Raw genomic sequence first — 19321 nt, 5'->3', positions numbered from 1 at the left:
AGATTGCTTCTAAAATAGTCTGGCCTGAGATTTGCTAGTTACCTACCTACAGCACAATCTTAAAACAAATATATACATGGGTGTTAGATGACGTAATAAATATTACAGCTCCATAACCTAAAAGGATTATTCACTTATTATTCACAACAGTGAACCAAGAGTTGGACTGCAACATTTACACCAAAACAGCTGAGCTGGCAAAATAATCAAATTATGCGGTTTTGCCATACTGGTTACTTTGGCTTATATTTTGCAATTCGGTTTTAATTTTACAACCAAAGAAATTGAGTTTATTTAGTTGCTCCAATGGGAGGGGATGCCCACCTGCCAAGGCAAAGATGAATGGAACTGGTTTCACCAATGAGGCAGTAGAGACTTCTGCTTTAGTGATATCTGAACAGGAGGCTGGACCTCGGGCACCTGGGAGACCCAGATAACTGTCAGGCTATTTGAAAATGGTTTAAATACTTGCTGTAGTGGTTTTGGTGCTTAAAGAACCCTTAAAAAAAAGACATAGCTAATTCATTTGTCCTCTTCTTTATGGTAAATTTGTATCTGTATGGGATCCAACGTGTTACACATAAATTCAATAACACAAAATTAACTTTATTTAAAAAAATATAAATAAATAAATAAATAACTTGATTTTTATTGTCACAAAAGAATGTTCTTTTTTAAGAATAGTCTGCAAGTTGTCTTATGTAGAAGAGGGACATACCGATGTACTTTAGGAATTATTCACTAATAAAAATGACAATTTGTGAAAACAATATATTTTTCAACTAAGAAGGAATGAACTGAGAATTGCAAAAAAGTTATAACAAAATAGCTTATTTGGAAAAATTCTAAAATTCACAGTTACAATTTGTCTAGTTTAGGGTCACTTTTTCTGTTTTGGTTATTTGCCACAGGTAATAATGAACTGTCTTATGTTTGATGGCCCACGGTGGGTAGAATACCCTGTAATTTTGTATTTGGAGTTTAAATGCAAACTTTTCAGCTGAAAAAAACAAAAACAAATCAAATTGCTTTTAATCTACACCTGAACAAAGCAATCTGTCCAGGATTTATCTAACAAAATCACTCTACAAGTAAATCCCCAATGAATTGGTTAGTGTGGGTGTAGATTAAAAGGAATTGTACAGTTTGATTCGTCCATACCAGCTGAAAACAATGTGTGAGTCTAATTCACGAAGTGTAAAAGAAAAACTAATTGAAATCATAAGAAACTAACTATTCAACCTTTTACGAGAGACACTAAATAGTATTTCCCCTTATGCCGCCAGACTACAGTTATGGCAATAGTACATAAATCAGGCTGACTCTGTAGATTGCTAGTTCAATGAATACAACCATTACCAAGTAATCTGATTCTTACTGCTTGGAATACATAAGAAGGACAGCACAGAGACAGAGATCTAATAAGATCTCCGAAAGACAGGCTGCCATCTATGTTTAGCTAAATGACAATATGCAGTGACATAAATATAAATTATTACAAACATGTGAAACATAACCTATTTGTATGTCATGTGCAATAAGGAGTGTGAATTCACTGGTAATTTAACATGTGCCAATGGTTGCTTTTAATGAGTGCATCCATTAAACAGTTATATTTATAGACTGACATGCCAGATTTGAATACATTTCAGCTGAATTGGCTAGATTTTTGAAACGATGTTGGCTAAATTTAGCAATTCACTGCTTAGCTGTTCAGAGGTTTTGAGTCAATATATCAGGCAGGGCTATCTACTAAAGTGAGAATTCTAAGTGAATTTCAAATTTAAGGCCACAGTGATTGGATTGAAAGCACAGCTGCCTTCCAGAATTTTTCCAGTTTGGCTATTTTGGCCATTAATTTGAAATTCACTTTGAATTCTCATTTTAGAGAATAACCCGAAGAGTTATTACAAAAAAAAATTAAAAAAAAAAAAAATTAAATCGCATGATAAAAACAGAGGCAAACAAAGCTGATCTGGAAATTGTCTCCAACTTATCCATAGTTACAGTTGGTCTATTTGTGCCTTTGTTTTTTTCATTAAATTGAATTTTTTAAAACGAGCAGTTTGGTAAATAACCCTGTTAGATTTCCTGTCCACGACACACAGTGAGCAGAACAGTTCCTCCACCTACTACCGTGACGCAGTATACCGCAGGGCACTCAGAGGAATAAAGGCTGTTCTGACATCTTTACTTCTTCAAATCCCATATACACAGTAATGAGGTTTCCAGTGGAGAATTACCCATGTACTGATGCCATATGCAGCTCCATTCTCTTTTAATTTCATCCCTCTAAATTGTGATCTTCAAACGTATTGGAAATCTCAAACGTCAGACAGTTGTCAAAACGTGTTTGCAACCTCCACCATATCTGCAGACAGCCCAATGTGTGCCAATGTTTCATGTACATACAAGTCTCCAACAAGTCAGTGAACCCGATGGTCTACCTCAATCACAAGTTATTTTCTGGACATGCATTTAAAAGGCGGCTCCAAGATTTATCACAACATACTAATTGGAGATTAAAATGCTGGTGACAAACGCGATAATCTTCCACTTGAAGGCAGAGTGCCTACAAGGGGAATATAGCTGCCCCATCCCTCCCACCGTGTAGGTGCCCCCTCTCGCCTCCCTCTGTTAGTTGTATAGTAATTTTTTGAATGAAATCCCCCTCCCAGTCACCCAGTTCCTCCCTCACTTCTCTCGCCGGCTCAGAATACATGCATGCTAACTGAAGTTTGTAAAAGGTGCAGTCCCAGGCTTCATTATGGAACAGCTTGTGATTGGACCAGGAAAGAGCTCTGTGATGTTAGGAAGGGCATGGAAGTAAGTGCTGGGAGTTTCACTGTAAATGGAGGGGGACCTTAGTCATAGTGCCCTGTTGGGCAATTTACACAGGAAAAGTCAAGGCCCACTTTCTCAAAATTAAGCAATAGACCATGCGAGATCTTTAATCGTTAGTTTCCAGTATATTTTAGATATAAGCTAAATTATTGACACATCTACATTTATTATGCCTAAAATTATATGACCTAATTTATTTCTTTTTTACTGAAAGTTTTTAATTAGCCATACATTGTTCTTTAACATATTTTAACATTGAGTGTCGGGGGATTAGCACACACAAAGAAATAAAAAAAATTGTCTCTGAGTATCTCATTGTATGCATCCTCATTGTGTGAGGACATGGTCTGTGCTGGCTGTGTGTAATGGTTGTGGTCAGGTGATTAGCCTACACACATGAAAAAAATCAGTTTTTTTTCTTTTTAATTTGTCACCTTGAGCTTCCTGAAATTATTACAATAAAAATGCATTTATTTTCAAGAAATGTCTTAAATCCCTTTATGAATAGTAGGTTATTAGTCACCAGACTAGATTTTGAAGGTTTATCATGCATTAGGTAAAACTGTCTGTAACAGGAATATTAGTTAAGGACATGTCTGGTTTTATCTTCTGTAAGCTTTCGAAGCCATGCTTTTCATATATATGATGCCATGGCTCTTTGAACTGTTCCCTACACAACATGATATAATTACAGCTGAGTTAACATATACAGGTGTGGCTCCTTTTGGAGGTAAAGCAGGATTTGCAGAAAAAAATAAAATAAAAAGTAGATTTTATAGATAATGGAAAGTTGAAGGTTAACTGTTGATCCAGAGATTCCGTATTTGGAATAATAGTCATAAAACTCCCCATTGTTTTAAGTATACTCTCAATTATACTTTAAAGGAATATTCACATACAAGGATTAACAAAAATGCAAACGCAAAATCCCACCTAATACACAGCAACTCATAAAAAAATAGTTATCAAACTTTTAAAAATCTGCCACACATAATATGCAAATGAGCACACGGGATATCACTTTTCACATTTTCAAGCCACCTCACATTTCTCATTTTAGGCCCTAGTTCGGAATACTTTCTAATTTCTTAATAACCTTTTTTAGGGCCAATGAATGTATAGGACATCTGGGTCATTTATTTCAGTCTTATAGGTTCATCAGATACATAATGTATATAATATAGAAATTGGAGTTTGAACGCAAGGCTTCATTTTGTATGTTTGTATTTGCTTGTGTATCACAGAGCCATGTTACAATGCTGCCGCCCACCCCATGTGTTCCCTATTAAGGGTTAATAAGTGTGTTGCGGTTTAGAAAAATTCCCCTCTCTGTCTCATTAGAGATTTTACCTTTCAGCTTAAAGAAGCAAGGTGAATTGTTAGTATAGGACTCACCTAAGAGGTTTACATTGACGTGGCAGCTGAGCTTACACTTTATTTGCCATTGGAGTGATACTAAAAAAAACTCTCGTTATTTAGATATACATAGAGATATGGGTTAGTTCGTAAAACTCTTTTCTTTGATTTTGACTGCATGTATTGGGGCTGATATGTACATAGTCATAGCTGCTGCCCAGGATTAGTGGGAGTTGGAGCGAAGGGCTTAATTTTGTATGTTTGTATTTGCTTTGTATTACACAGCCATTTTACAGTGCTGCCTTGATACTAAAAATCCTTCAGTTGGACTCAGACATATTGAGTAGTCTACTGTATAATTTGTTTGCCTAACTTGTTGCAAACGCCATAAAATCTTTAACTAAAGACTGTAAAAAAACAAAAACAAACATCCTTCAGTTATTTAAATGTACATAGGGATTTGGGATAGTGTGCACGTAACTTTTTCCTTAAGCTTGGTTCAAACGGGAACCATAACTTTTCTGTAGATTACAGCTTATTGAAAAAACTTGAGTATCTCACCCACTGTGTGTAAACGTGGTCTGTGCTGGCTGTGTGTAATGTGTGTGGATATGGTGTGCGCTTACTGTGTCTAATGTATGTGTACATGGATCCCGATCACATCTACAGATACAGCCTCATCACTACCTGGAACTATCGTCCACACATTAATGAAGACCTCCTACGAAGGATCCTTAACAACTCATTGATTCTGGACAGCAAACTACCACTACAACAAGGACTCACACCCACATTCACAATCTTGCTACTTCATTTTTTGGCTGGTGAGATCTGACCATTATTTATCTTTTTTTTTTTTTTTGTCCCTTTTGAGTACTCCTACAGATTGACTTTATTTTTGTTGTTTTCTGGTTTTCAAGGCTGCAATATATTTTGTTTGTGTTTTCCCATTTTTTATTTCTCGTTATTTTTTTTTCAAAATAACTTTTGTCTTTTTTTAAGAGGCCTCTGAGTAGCTTAAGAGATTTAGCCCAAAGTGGGGCAAGAAGAACAATTTAAAAAAAATCTTTGGTCTTGAAAGAAATATATGTTGTTGTGGGAGGAACCCCTAAGTATTTTAACTCACAATATTTGAAATGCATATTACAGTATCCATCTACGATATGGTCAGGATTTAGGATATTGTTTGTCCTTTATATATAATCCTTCTGGTATGAAAGGATGCACTATAGATTGCTTTTTGATTTATGTACATAATATGAACTATGCCTTTGATCTTGAACATAATTTGAATTAAGGTTTCTTCCATTGCACAGTCTTTATGGTATGAAATGATGCACTATAGATTGTCTCTGATCTTGTATATCATATGAATTAAAACACCCCTTTTTTGGAGTGCGGTATCATTAATTAGATTTTGTATTTATATTTTGAGGTTGTTTATAGGTGGGTAACCTCGATATCTGCACCCGCTTATAGGTCTGAGTGCCAGCATACGTTTATGCTTTTTATCTTGACCTTATGAGTGGTTTTGAAATCTGATGTATAACCTTTAAAAGAAACCCCTAAGCAAGACCTTCTTCAGGTTTATTTATCCTTGAATCCAACAGGGTTATTTACTAAAGTCACAAATGTCAGGAATTCAACATGAATTTCAAATGTAAAGACAAACGTAGCTTAACTGGAAGAATAGCCGTCTAGCGGAGTTGGCCATTTTGGCCTTTTAGTGGCTCTGTCACTAGGACTCTGTGACTTTGCCGCTTGCAGTGAGATGACCGTGGGGTGCAGGGAAAGATGAGTTTACTTAGCTGAACCTTTCCCTCAATTGTCTTCTTGCTGGTTCACTTCACCTCCTGGTGCTTCATCTGCCAGGAGCCAACGTCCGTTCTGGACTCTCGCAAATAGTAGAGTAGAACACTGATATGTATGGACGATCCCACCAGTCCGCGGGATTCTGCATAACCGCGACAGCTGACTGCTTGACAACGCTTTACAGCGGTAGCTCCACCTTTTCGTCAAGTGTCGAAAAAAAAGATAAGACAAAGTAGTGTTTTGTGATATCTTTTAACTGGGTTGGAATTTCAGAAAAGAAATTCTAAAACAGTCTTTATGAGCATTTTATAAAAGATGTTATCCTTATGAAATCCTTTAGATTGTAAGCTTGTTTGGGCAGGGTCCTCTTCACCTACTGTTCCCATTTATCGTACATGTTAGAATTAAATGTGTATCTATTGTACTGCACTGTGGAATATGTTAGTGCTATAAAAATACTTGTGATTGTAAATGTTATTTTCTTTGGTGGTCAGGGGGTGACAGAGCCGCTCTAAATTTAAAATTCACTTTGAATTCCTAACAATTCTTATTTTAGTGAATAACTGTGTGAGATTCTATGAACAAATTACATATGAGGGATCAAAGCTTAGTCTGTCTATATGTTAAGGCAGGGTCACAACAAAAAATACACTGGGCTTTTATTTGTTGGAGCTGAGACTTTCCTGTTAAAAGAACCAGCTTCCTACTTGTGTTTCCTAAACATTTTTTTTCCACAAACACATTATAAAAACAGTTGGCTTTAGTTGTATGTTTGCTAAATGGCTATACAGATAAAAAAAAGTACAAAGTCCTGCCGACAGCACAGAAAGTACAGCGGCTGGAGGAAATATTCGCAGCCAAGCAAATGTGTCAGATTACATTGTGTTCTCAACAGGCAGAATCCCTGATGTTTTTGCTGATTGCAAAACCGAGTGAAAACAGCACGTTTAAAAATGTATAAAAATTCAGATAAAAGACGTAAAAACTGAATTGTTTGTTCTGATAAAACATTTCAATATTTCAAAGTTCAATTTTCCCCCTCAACTCTAACCATTTTAAAGCACTGCAAGAAGGGACCACAATTTTTTTCAAATTAGAATATACAGATAATGCATTAAAATAATAACAAACACTCTTTGAGCAGTAATAATCGTTCCCAGCTAAATTTATTTCTGTGTCCCCCTTATTCAATACAGACATTTTTCCATAATATGTTTTTTTTTATTGATTTGTACGGATTTTTTTAAATCCCTTTTTTAGTTTAATCTTCTTATTTAGATGTAAGTAAAGTGAAGAACTGATTCAGTTTTCAGTCTATTGTCTAGATACATTCTGATTGTTATCTAGGGACCCCCCATATCTGGAAGCATCCTTTCTCGGTCTTTGGGATCACCTTTGTTCCTCCATTTATCCCACTTTGCACCATAACCTCAGTCTTGGCTCCAAGCTTGTAGATACACTAAACATGGTATCAGCTCAGAGTCACTATGGGACCTACCATGACCTCACAGTAATTTCACATTTCCCATATCTGTCAGTTTGTAGTGTTCACACAAGGCTGCAAGAAATGAGGGCACATATAAAATACATAGATAGGTTAAATATGTCAGAGGTGGGCCACTGCCTTTTTGCCAAGTCTTAATGACAGCTCTGGTGTCTTCAGTCTTTTTAATGTAAACACTGCCTTTTCAGAGAAAAAAAAAAAAGTGCTTACATTCCTGCATAGTAACACCTCTAGTGACAGCCACTCTGACAGCCACTATAGGTGCTTCCTGTGTAAGAAGTGTATAATGCACAGCACCTACAATCAGCGTCTCCATGTTGCACTTAACGCTCCCCATAGAGATGCACTGATTCAAGATGCTAGAGATGCTGATTTTGCTATGAATGCATTTTGCTGTGAATGCACAATAGCATCCCAATGCTTTCATATGGGAAAGCATTGGATTGGCCAAGATCATCAAACCAGGTGGGCCAGCCGGGGTTTTGTGAAAAAAGGTGAATAAACCCACCTTCTAAAAGTTAATCTGAGAGGGGCAGGGGGCCTAATGCTGCATAACATGACTATTGTATCAGGAATACATTTTTATATTCCTGACACTATAGTGTTCCTTTAACCAGGTGATTCTCATACTGCTCAGTGCAGTCTACCCAGCAGAGGTTTTTGGGATATGCAATTCTGCACTTTTCCAATTTTCTCAAAGGGTGTATAGAATGGATGCCTAAGTTGATGTGAGCTGGACTTACCGATAGCTCAGTTCACAGTATAGTGAATGGGGCTGCAATGTGATTGCACTCTATCATACAAATTGTTATGAGAGGTAGGGATTTGATTAGCATGTCAGGTCAGCATGCAGACTCCATACACACATTTGGATGTGTAGAAGAGGAAGAATAGTTTGTAGCTTGAATAGTTTGGAGTCTTAAAAACCCATTTTAGGAGAGACAGATGGTCTCCTGCAAGGAGATACATTGTTATTGTGCTTGTAGTGTCTGTATGTCATGCTAAGGACCTGTTTATATATAGCTTACAAAACAGATGAGCTGGTACATACTCAAACTTCAGCACCTGCGTAATCCTCAGGTTGTTATAATAGGCACCAGCGAGTTGGGTGACATTGAACACTTATTTTTAGCGATGAGTGCCAATCCAGTTCACTTTGCTACTGTTTGTTACAAGGGTGTATTGATGCAAAGTGCTTTCGTGCCACTTGAAAGAGAAAGTGTGTTTTTATTCAACACTCAGTTCTCTATAAACTGATGCCAACACAATTACATCACTCGTATGTGCTTCTAAACAAGTACTGCATTTGCAGTATGCTTTTAAAGGTGAAATGAACAATCCAGCTGTCCAATTCGACAGCTTTTAAACTGGTCTACCACTGGGGTTGCATTAAGAGTTTAGCCACAAGGGGACATTCTTCTACCTATAATTACCCATGGAGAAGCAGTTGAGATGATCCATTTAACTCCTTAAAGATCAGGGATAATTTACACCACATTTTTGCCATGTGTGTGAACAATACTTTTTTTTCTTTTACATTTTGCAATATCCAACATCCAGGTCCAACATTTGATGTTTAGATGGACCCTAAAGGAACCCAGACCACTTCAGCTCTCTCACGTCCTATTGCCCTTAGTTCTGCAATGTAAAGCACTGCAGTTTTAGAGAAACTACAATTTTTACATTGCAGCACTAAGTTAGCCTCTAGTAGCTGTCTACCAAACATCCACTAGAGGTGCTTCCTGCTTGGTAGGCAACTTTTGGTTTCCTAACTGATGCTGGACATCCTCACACTCTCATGAAAACACCCAGTATTAGTGAAATTCCCATAGGAAAGCATTGATTCAAAGCTTTCCTTTGGAGGGGGCCTAATGTGCTTGCCTTGCATGTGTATTGGTGTTATAGGTAGGCAAGGTAGGCTTCTACCACATTAGGTCCTCCTGTCGGAATGAAGGTGGAGGAGAAGGAGTGCCAACCCAGCGCAAAGGGACATAAGCAATGGAATTTGGTATGTAAATAAAGGATTTTTAACCCTTTATTGGCAGGGGGGCAGGGGGCGCAAGAAATGGGGAGGTAGAGGGAGCTATAGTGTTAGGAATACAAGTTAGCATTCCTAACACTATAGTATCTCTTTAAAGCATTGGTCACTAGTATGGGACATAGTCAAATCTTAATTCAATCTAAAATGTTTTAAGAGATCTATCGCAATATACCTCAATACAGAATGCACCTGTCAAGGTTGACTATATTTATTACCTATTATGTGTTAAATTTATATAGGTGTGTAAGTATATATATATATATATATATATATATATATATATACACACATTATTTGTATATTGTATTTTTTGTAATATTGTATCAATGCAATGTTTTGTGGACCCAGGACATACTTGAAAACGAGAGAAATCTCAATGTATCCTTTCTGGTAAAATAAAAATAAATGTATAAAGATCATATTTTGTTTCTATTACTTTCTATAGGCTTATTAACATCTTCCTCAGTAATCTTAGTAACTCTGCACACCTGTATGTTATCAATGTGCGTATGAGCTCAGCTGACATTGAGGGAGACTTGGTTTTCATTAGACAACTGAATGAAAAGCAGAGGCTTTCCGAGTGATACATCTGAACAACATACGTATTAAGGGTGAATCAGGAGTACCCCCCCCCCCTCCCCCCAAGTAGGAATTTGGTCCTACAATACATTTCCAAGAGCAGTAACAGGCATCAATAAAGGAGACAGCATATAAAGGGTAAAATGGCAGCCACTCTGTCATAAACATCAGCACATAAATCCATGTATATTAAAAAACATTCTCCTTTGAAGAACTGTATAAGTTACAGTTGCAGATCTCACTCCCAACATACATATTTAACCCTTTCTAGTAATTACAAATATTAGAAACACATGAATGAATACATTGTTTTTCTCAAAATGACTTCCTTATTGACGTCACCTTCAATTCATTCTGCCTGTCAGTGGCTCTCTGTAATTACGACCACTCCCATTGGTCATGGCTATGTATGCTGAACTGTGTACAATTGTAAGCAGTAATGCAGCTAAACCGTCTTCACAGTTTCTTAAAGGGACACTTTAAACACTATAACCACTGCAGCTTATTATATATAATATATGGTTATAGTGCAAGGTGTCCTTGGGTTTTTGTTAAGCCAATGTCACCCTCTTAGTCAATTAAGAAGTGTCACATCTGCATTATTTGTATAAATAGATCCTGATTTTTTTTTTTTTATATAGTGAGCTACAGGGCAGAATGCACAAAATAACGTAATTCTTTATTGTGTGTGAGTGTCTCACATACATTGAAAGTGCTAAAATACCTACCAAGTGTCCCTATTTAGGAGGGACAGTCCCTGTTTTGGACCCAAATCCCTCAATCCCTGTTTTATCATAATGTCTTCCTTTATGCGACTGTATAAAAAAGGGCCATGGCAAAAATATTCACAGTAATGTCTGTTTAAACAGCAACAAATGTAGAGGGAGATATAACTCTGCGTAAAATAAGGTACATGGTTTTTGTTTTTAAATTAAATTTCACTTTGCATACATTGGTATTATTAAGCCACCTAATACCTCTCAGAACAGCACCGCCCCTGGTCACACTCCTACTCACATCACTGAAATGTAAGTGTCCCTATTTTTTTTCGTTTGAAATATTGGAAGGAAATGTTCAACAGTCTGAATAATCAAAGATTTTGTATTAGTACATCTGCTCTTAAAGGGAATCTCCAGTGCCAGGAAAACAATCAGTTTTCCTGGCACTGCAGGATTCTTTTCCCTCCCACCCCCCAATCCCCAGTTGCTGAAGGGGTGAAAACACCTTCAGTGACTTACCTGAGACAGCGACATGTCCCACGTCGCTGCCTGCTCCTCGCCCGCCGCTCCACCTTCTGCCTCCGTCGGCCGGTGGGTGATCCCGCCCACCGGCGGAGGAGACCTAATGCGCATGCGGGGCAATGCCGCGCATGCGCATTAGCGCACCCCATAGGAAAGCATTGAAAGCGATTTTCAATGCTTTCCTATGGGGAATTGAGCGACGCTGGAGGTCCTCACACAGCATGAGGACGTCCAGCGACGCTCTAGCACAGAAAACCTGTGCTATGGAGCAGGAAGTTCCCTCTAGTGGCTGTCTAATAGACAGCCACTAGGGGAGGACTTAACCCTGCAAGGTAATTATTGCAGTTTTAAAAAAACTGCAATAATTACACTTGCAGGGTTAAGGGTAGTGGGAGTTGGCACCCAGACCACTCCAATGGGCAGAAGGGCCTACAGTGTCCCTTTAAGTGTTTATATTAATAGCCATTCCCATAATTAATTTGATTTAAAAAAATCATATTTACCAAAACATTAATAGGATTAAATAAACAGAATTTGCCAAAACAAAAATTCTAAAAAAGTAAGGGGTCATCAGAGTCTCCCCTAACTCCTTCCCACACTGATTGCAGCCCTCGCTATGCTACCCGATTTTAATTTGTACTCCTCTTTCCTCCTTTCCTTCCATCTCTTTCTCTTGTCCCTTGCTGGCTCAGAGCAAGTGCAAGGACTGGATTTAGATAAGTAAAACTTAATTGATTACGTTATTTCAGCGTCTAACCAAAAGACTACTGCTAAATAGTGCAGTATTAAACAACAAAGATAGTGTTGGAGAATCCCTTTAAGTGCCTCAAATATCTCACAATGTGCACAGTAATTAATTCCTGAACAATTCCAGAGTTGTTTCTCAATATCCAAATAGTTCAAAACAGATAAAAAAGAAGAATAAAAGAAAGAGTTCTCATCCAGCCCCCCTATTAACCAGAAGCAGATTACACCCTACATTACATCCCTTGAACTACTGATGTTCTGACGGGAGTTAACATTCATGAATATGAACCCATTTACCTTGAGCATGTTAAGGAAATTTCTGAAAGCGTCCCAAACTGTTCTAATTTGGAAGTAAATCAGTAAATCGATGTTTCATGAATATCCAAATGTCATGCAAAGTATAGCATTTGGACCTCATTTTACTATAAACTTGTTAACAGACACTGTTTTGCATAGGGCTGTACCCATTCACTGCATTCTGAAATAGTTACCAAATTGTTTCAAAACGGTGTCTATTCAGGGTTTGTTTAATTATCTTTATATTCACTAAACAGTGTGTTAGTAACCGACTTTTTAAAATTGACCCCTAAAAAGGAAATTTAAACAAAAAATTAACTTGCCTATTTCAATCTATATTTTGCAACTTGACTGTCATTTCACCATTACTTATATTAAGCCACTAATTATTGTAAAATGTCTACATTTTTGTTCGTGCAGGAATTTCATCACAATTAATTAAGTGTTCTTTTACGGTCAATATGGAATCATGCAGCCCAAAGTGGGAGGGAAGGAGCCAATTGTGATAATGGCATCCGATTTGTTCAATTAACCAAAGAAATTACCGTATAACTTTCAATTTTCGAAATCACAGAACAAAACCACTATAGGAGATCGAAAGAAAATAAGTACAATTTAATTGTTCTGCTTCAGTGACTCCATTGAAATCATGGGTCCAGGCAGAGTGCAAAGCAAACCATAACTAACAAACGCTTGGCAAGTTTACTCAGGCATAATGCATTGGTGGAATGTTGTGCTGGTGGCATGATTATTTACTTCACATTAATCAAATAATGTAACAATAACCTGAATAATTATGATTATTAATGTATGCTTGTCTTTAAAAACCTGAAAGTAACACTCCAAGCATATTTACCATTACAGTGTGCTGCAGTGGTTATGGTGCAAGAAGTGCCCTTGCACCCCCACTGTAAGTAGTCAAACCAATTTAGAACTATTTGATGCCTTACCTTGGGTCCTCTGGACACTGATTCCCACTTCCACTCAGAGACTCTGTGGCTGACAGTCATTGAGCTTCCTTCTCTCTGAATGGGGTCGTGGAAGTGGAGAGAGGAACCTGATGGGTCCCAGGTAAGAAAAAAAAAAATCCTTAAATGGTTTGATATTTTACAATGGGTGAGGGGACTACATTACTGGTACTATAACCACTATGACACCCTATAGTAGTTATCATTCCTTTAACCCCTTAAGGACCAAACTTCTGGAATAAAAGGGAATCATGACGTGTCAGACACGTCATGTGTCCTTAAGGGGTTAAAGTGGCTTTGTCACCGCAATATGGATATTTCATAAACTACAATCTTTATGAAATACTCATATTAACTTAATTGGAATTTTAGTTAAGTTCCAACTTATTAGACAACAGAAGTTTTTTTTTTTTTTTTCAATTCCCACTAACATGCCAGAGACAGGGACGTCACCTTTGGAGGTAGTTGAAAAAATAATCAAAGACCACCGAAGTTGACAGAGTCACTTTAACCAATACGTTTTTTGATCATTTTTGGCCAAATTGGTAGTAAATGAAAACTGCGAGTTAATAAGTAAATTGCCTAAAGGTATTTTCTTGTTTTGTTTAGTGATGGGAGGTGGAATCGCCCATAGCAAATGGTCCCACGGCTATGTTATGATACTCTTGTTTTTATTTTTTAGAAACGACAATGTACACAATAACATTAATAAGAATACTAATACTTAAAATGATCTACTTGTTCAAACAAATCCTGGGCGTCAAATGAAAATGCATTGGTAGCTTTACATCTCTTAGTGTTTTATTTAATCTATGCATTGTGAAGTAGCTTATAATTTATTTCTTTACAGCATGATGAAGAATTGTCTAGCTCATTGATGTCCTATTATTTTTACAGGGTGGGCTGTGTTTAAGAGGCATAAGCCGCTGTGTGGAATCATTGAAAAATGATGTCATGTAGTAAAATGCTCAAGCAGACTGTGCATTCTACTGAGACTCTTGGGAGTAATGTCATGCAGCTTCAATATAGCATGACAATTCTGTCTCTGCAAGATTAAAACCAGTGCTAAATCTATCCAGTTGCTAGCAGTGGCTAGATTAGAGCATTGCACTGCATTAAAACCCACTAGCTCTAAGGCTAAAGGCAGCTAGAAGCAGACTGGATTAACACCAATTAGCTCTCATCATTAGGGGCACCTGGGAAATGACACTGGAATAAAACCAACTACGGTAGTTATAGTGCTAGGGGTCGATGAATAATGGATCATGTTAGCTAACGTACCACACTGCAAACCTACTGAGGCAATGTCTTATTAATTCATTTAATAGTCTTTGTTTTGTTTGATTCACAGACAACTGCATCTTGGACACAGAGAATACATGACCAAAATTTTTTTAATGCCTGTGGCTACTTCCAAAGCAGTTTCCTTTTAGTTCTGTGTTCCTTTAAATTCACTTCAGCCAATAGAAAACTAAAATTATCAACTGATCCCTCCACCTTAATACATGGATTTCACGTCAAAGTTCACAAAAACTAACAGCAGAGGAGGAAGGGTTGGATCCTTTTCCCTTCACCACACAATGAAGACATCAACAAACTTGTTCATGTAGAATACAGGACAAACAGCGGGTGAGACACGGGGAGAGCAAGCCATTCGCTCACATTCTCAAACATACTCATTCTTAACCAAGTGTAAAACACTTTTGCATATTGTGCCATACATAGTCTACTACTATATTTTGAAGAAGAATGGTCATATTTAATATTTTGACAGATTTATAACGCAATTATTCCAGAAATCAATATTAATATATACAATTTTGTCAAATAGAAGCATACCATCAAACCAACTATTCTGATATCTATGCCAGCAATTTAAATCAGTAAAGGGACACTATATTCACCAGAACAACTTTAGCTTAATGAATCAGTTTTGGTGTTCAGATCATGCCCATCCCGTCTTACAGCTCAATGCCCTGCCATGTAGGAGTCAATTGACTTTGTTTATGTTATGTATTTGTTTATAAACAAACACAGGGCATTTTTCCTATGCAAGACTTCAGAGATCTTTGGTTTACCCTGGAGGGGCCTCAGACTTACATTTCCACTTTGGGAAGTCATACTTTGGTATCAGGATTCTCTATCCTATCATTATACGATTCAGTATGTAATCCAATTATTTGTAGGTTTCTTTATTGCTATATACGTTATGCTTCATTTGAATTATTGATAGGTATGGTGATTACCAGTTTGGTATATTTTGCTAATGTAATATACTACTTGTGAATATATTCTGGTTTTGAGCAGATTAATTGTTGTTAGGAATCTTCTAATAAAGAGTGTTTTTTTTATGTAGTGTGCTGTATAACTGTATTATATTAGCATGTAGTGTATTAACTAAGCCCCGAAGGAGAACAGGGTATTTAAAGTGAGCACCTCTTTGCATTGCAATCCATACATGTCAATATCTGAGTGCCCTCTGTTGTACTGTTTGTAATCAACTCACTGAACATTGTACAACGTTTAAAGCTATGACTGTTCTGCAATTTACACAGTATAAGGTCAATACTTACAGTGAACAGACGTGTTACAGATACTTCTTGCTGTCATTTACATGACTTGTTCAGCACTGCCTGGATCTGTAAAACAGGATTTTCTGGAGTTATTTTGCATACTTAGCATACTGCAGAAGCTTGCTTAGTGGAAAGAAAATATATATATATTGTTAACACATTTTACTGTATATACAACTAAGTGTAATGTAAAACAAACACAGCTATTACATCATTAAACCTATTCAAGGTGACCTCTCGCTTTTGCAATTGGTTTAATGCATTTATGAACTTGGAGCAAAATAAGCATTTTACAAAAAAAAAAAGTAATTCAGTTGATGTTAGTCAAAAATATCCCAAGCACCAACCTGTTACCCATCACAACTGGTTTGTATGTTTTGTAGGGTCTGTTGGTAGCTTCTGTGAGGGGTTTGTGTATGTACAAATGATTGTATTTAGGTAGGAGGCAAGTGATGTGCAGCGATGGGTGCGGATTGGGTGATGCCCAGCTGGTGTGGATTGTATGGAGTGGGTCTATTATTATTATTAGCAGTTATATAGCGCCATATGTTCCATAGTGTTTTGGGATATTTATAGGTGAAGGCGCTTACAATCTAGGAGGACCTGAGATAGGTGGATAACTTGTCTCTTCCCAACATGTTTCATAACGCTTACCATTACCTTCGCCCCCACCCACTAAGTAACTGTAAACTGCTATCAGTATAACCCAATAGCGCTTCACTGCCTAAATAAAAAAATAAAAAATAATTCTGTTTATTAGAGATACACCCAATGAAAACATGTATGCATTTAAAGGACCACTATAGTGCCAGGAAAACAAACTCGTTTTCCTGGCACTATAGTGTTAATAGGTGTCCCCCCCCCCCCCCCCCCCCCACCCTCAGGGTCCCACTCCTGCCGGGCTGAAGGGGGAGGAAGGGGTTAAACACTTACCTTTCTCCGGCGCTGGGGACTCTCCTCCTCCTTCCGTCATCGGCTGAATGCGCATGCACTGCAAGAGCCGCGGTCGCATTCAGTCAGTCCATAGGAAAGCATTCTCAATGCTTTCCTATGGACGCTGGCGTCTTCTCACTGTGAAAAATCACAGTGAGAAGCGCGGAAGCGCCTGTAGCGGCTTTCAATGAGACAGCCACTAGAGGCTGGATTAACCCATAGGTAAACATGGCAGTTTCTCTGAAACTGCTATGTTTACAGCAGGCAGAGTTAAACCTAGATGGACCTGGCACCCAGACCACTTCATTGAGCTGAAGTCGTCTGGGTGCCTATAGTGGTCCTTTATATGTGCTTTTTTTTTATTTGGGGCTATCTAAAAACAGCTGGCAAAAGTTGCAGATCTATTTTTTTGAAGCCTTTGCAAGCCCTACCTTTCTAACCCCGCCCAGACTTTCTGTGGCTGTCCAATCAGAGACATCCCAGTGCAGCTCAATGAGAAGTCAAGGCAGGTTCTCTGGGCAACTACTGCCTTGAGTTTAGCTCCATTGAGTTATACAACCAGGAAGTAACTAGAACTGTTGTCTGATTAACAGCCAGGAAGTGTAACCAGGTTAATTTATAAAAGTGCCAATTTCTATTGAAATCTCCAATTTTATTTTAAATAAAAAAAGAAGACACACTCATCACACACAAAGCATTTCAGCAAGTTAAAGTGCTTAAATGGTCTGGAATGTCCCTTTAGCCTACATGACAACTGAACAAAGACTGGATCCTACTTCATAGCATTCCTAAAGTAGTACATTCTCAGCTATTCATATAGTAAAACCAAAATACATTACTATAGCAAATAAAAAAAGTAACCACAAAAGACCGAAATGGAGTAAAGGAACTTAGAATGCGTGATTAAAGCAAAATAGTTACACCCCCTAATGCATTTGTTTCGGCTTGCACATGATTAAGCCCATGACAAATGCATTGCATTTGCTGAGAACAAAACAGTTAAAACAGAATTTATTTTCGGATCTTTATAATATAGTTGTTACCAGCCATTAGGTCACACTCCCACCTTTAACAGCCAATGAACTTGGCAAAATAACACGATTATGGGATTCGTTTGAAAGGAATAAAACGTGTCATACAGATATGACAGTACTGTTACATCGGTATGACAGTATCCATTTTTATACATTTAAAGATCATTTGCAATGGCTATGTGTATGATATAGAGATTTTAGTTTTTAACAAAGAAATCAGCACACTTATCTAAATGCAGTGAGTAACCGGTACAATGGTAATAAAAGAATATGAAACAGTGGGTGATTTTAACCCGTGAATAAGACCTAGCTTAGAATGAGCATATTTGCTGCCTTGTCTTCCTACATTAAATAATCAGGAAAAATGCATTTGTTTTAATTAAATAAAGTATATATAGATATATATAGTATTGTAATCCCCAGTTGTAGTATCATAATCTCATTGCACTGGAAAACTGCTGAGCATCATAATGTCAAAGTCTACTTCTTATCACCACCAAATATTTACACACGTTGCAATGTTTGTATCTTGCAATCACTCTATTGCAGGTAAAATTCTACTTACTGTGAATAATGTAACTCTGCTATAGAGAAATGAAAAATGCGCTGTAACTCTTACGTTTAAATACAACTCCTGATCCAAAATAATAAAGACAAATAAAATCGTAGATTAAGCACACGATCATCTTAGAAGTATTGATTTCAAATACTAACAACCAAAAAGGGGAAGGTGTACTAAACACCAGCAAAACCTGTGGAGTGTCAAAGGTGTATTACAAAACACCTACCCTTGGTCAGGGACAAGGAAATATCAATGAGATAAACAGGGAATTAAAACAAAGGCTAATAGTGTAAAATCGTAGGAAACTAGGATACACAAATAAAGTGCAATGGTCCAACTCACGTGGAACAGAGCCTTCCAAGATAGGCACAGGTCATATGGGCAGGAATGTACTCAGTGACACAATCCTCTCGCTCAAATGGCATATGTAAAGTAAACACGTGAAAGAAACCCATAGATCTGTGGTGCAGTATGTTTGTATCAAAATATGGCAAACAATGTGATAAATATTGCTCACCTTGTATAGAGCCCTCTGAACCTGGCTCTAGGTAGTAACACTCAGTGCCTATTAGTGGGCACAACCCTTCACTGCAAGAAAGCAGGCAGGAATGGCTAGTTGGACTAAAAACTAAAACTAAAAAAATCAATCGGCACACTACACTGGTTTGGGTGGTGTTTAGTACACCTTCCCCTTTTTAGTTGTTGGTTTTTACAATAGGGTAGACTAGGGAGATATCCACCTAAGTGTAGAAGTGTGTGGATTTACTATATTTACGTTCACAGAGCACTGTATGATTCCTTTTGGATTGATATCAAATACTGCCTAATTT

At 37.4% G+C, this 19321-nt stretch overlaps 1 long non-coding RNA gene across 1 annotated transcript in view; it reads right to left on the bottom strand.

The window, feature by feature from the left end:
- Window positions 1–19321, bottom strand: part of LOC134612492 (uncharacterized) — a 105015-nt gene that overhangs the window by 36790 nt on the left and 48904 nt on the right. The window contains exon 2 of the long non-coding RNA XR_010090931.1: window positions 15963–16028. This is a non-coding gene — a long non-coding RNA (uncharacterized LOC134612492). The remainder of the gene's footprint in view (window positions 1–15962; window positions 16029–19321) is intronic.

The sequence above is a fragment of the Pelobates fuscus genome, chromosome 5 (assembly GCF_036172605.1).
Source record: "Pelobates fuscus isolate aPelFus1 chromosome 5, aPelFus1.pri, whole genome shotgun sequence".
Lineage (NCBI taxonomy): Eukaryota > Metazoa > Chordata > Amphibia > Anura > Pelobatidae > Pelobates > Pelobates fuscus.
Note: the sequence above shows the minus strand (reverse complement) of the source record. Positions and strands in the feature narration are given on the sequence as shown.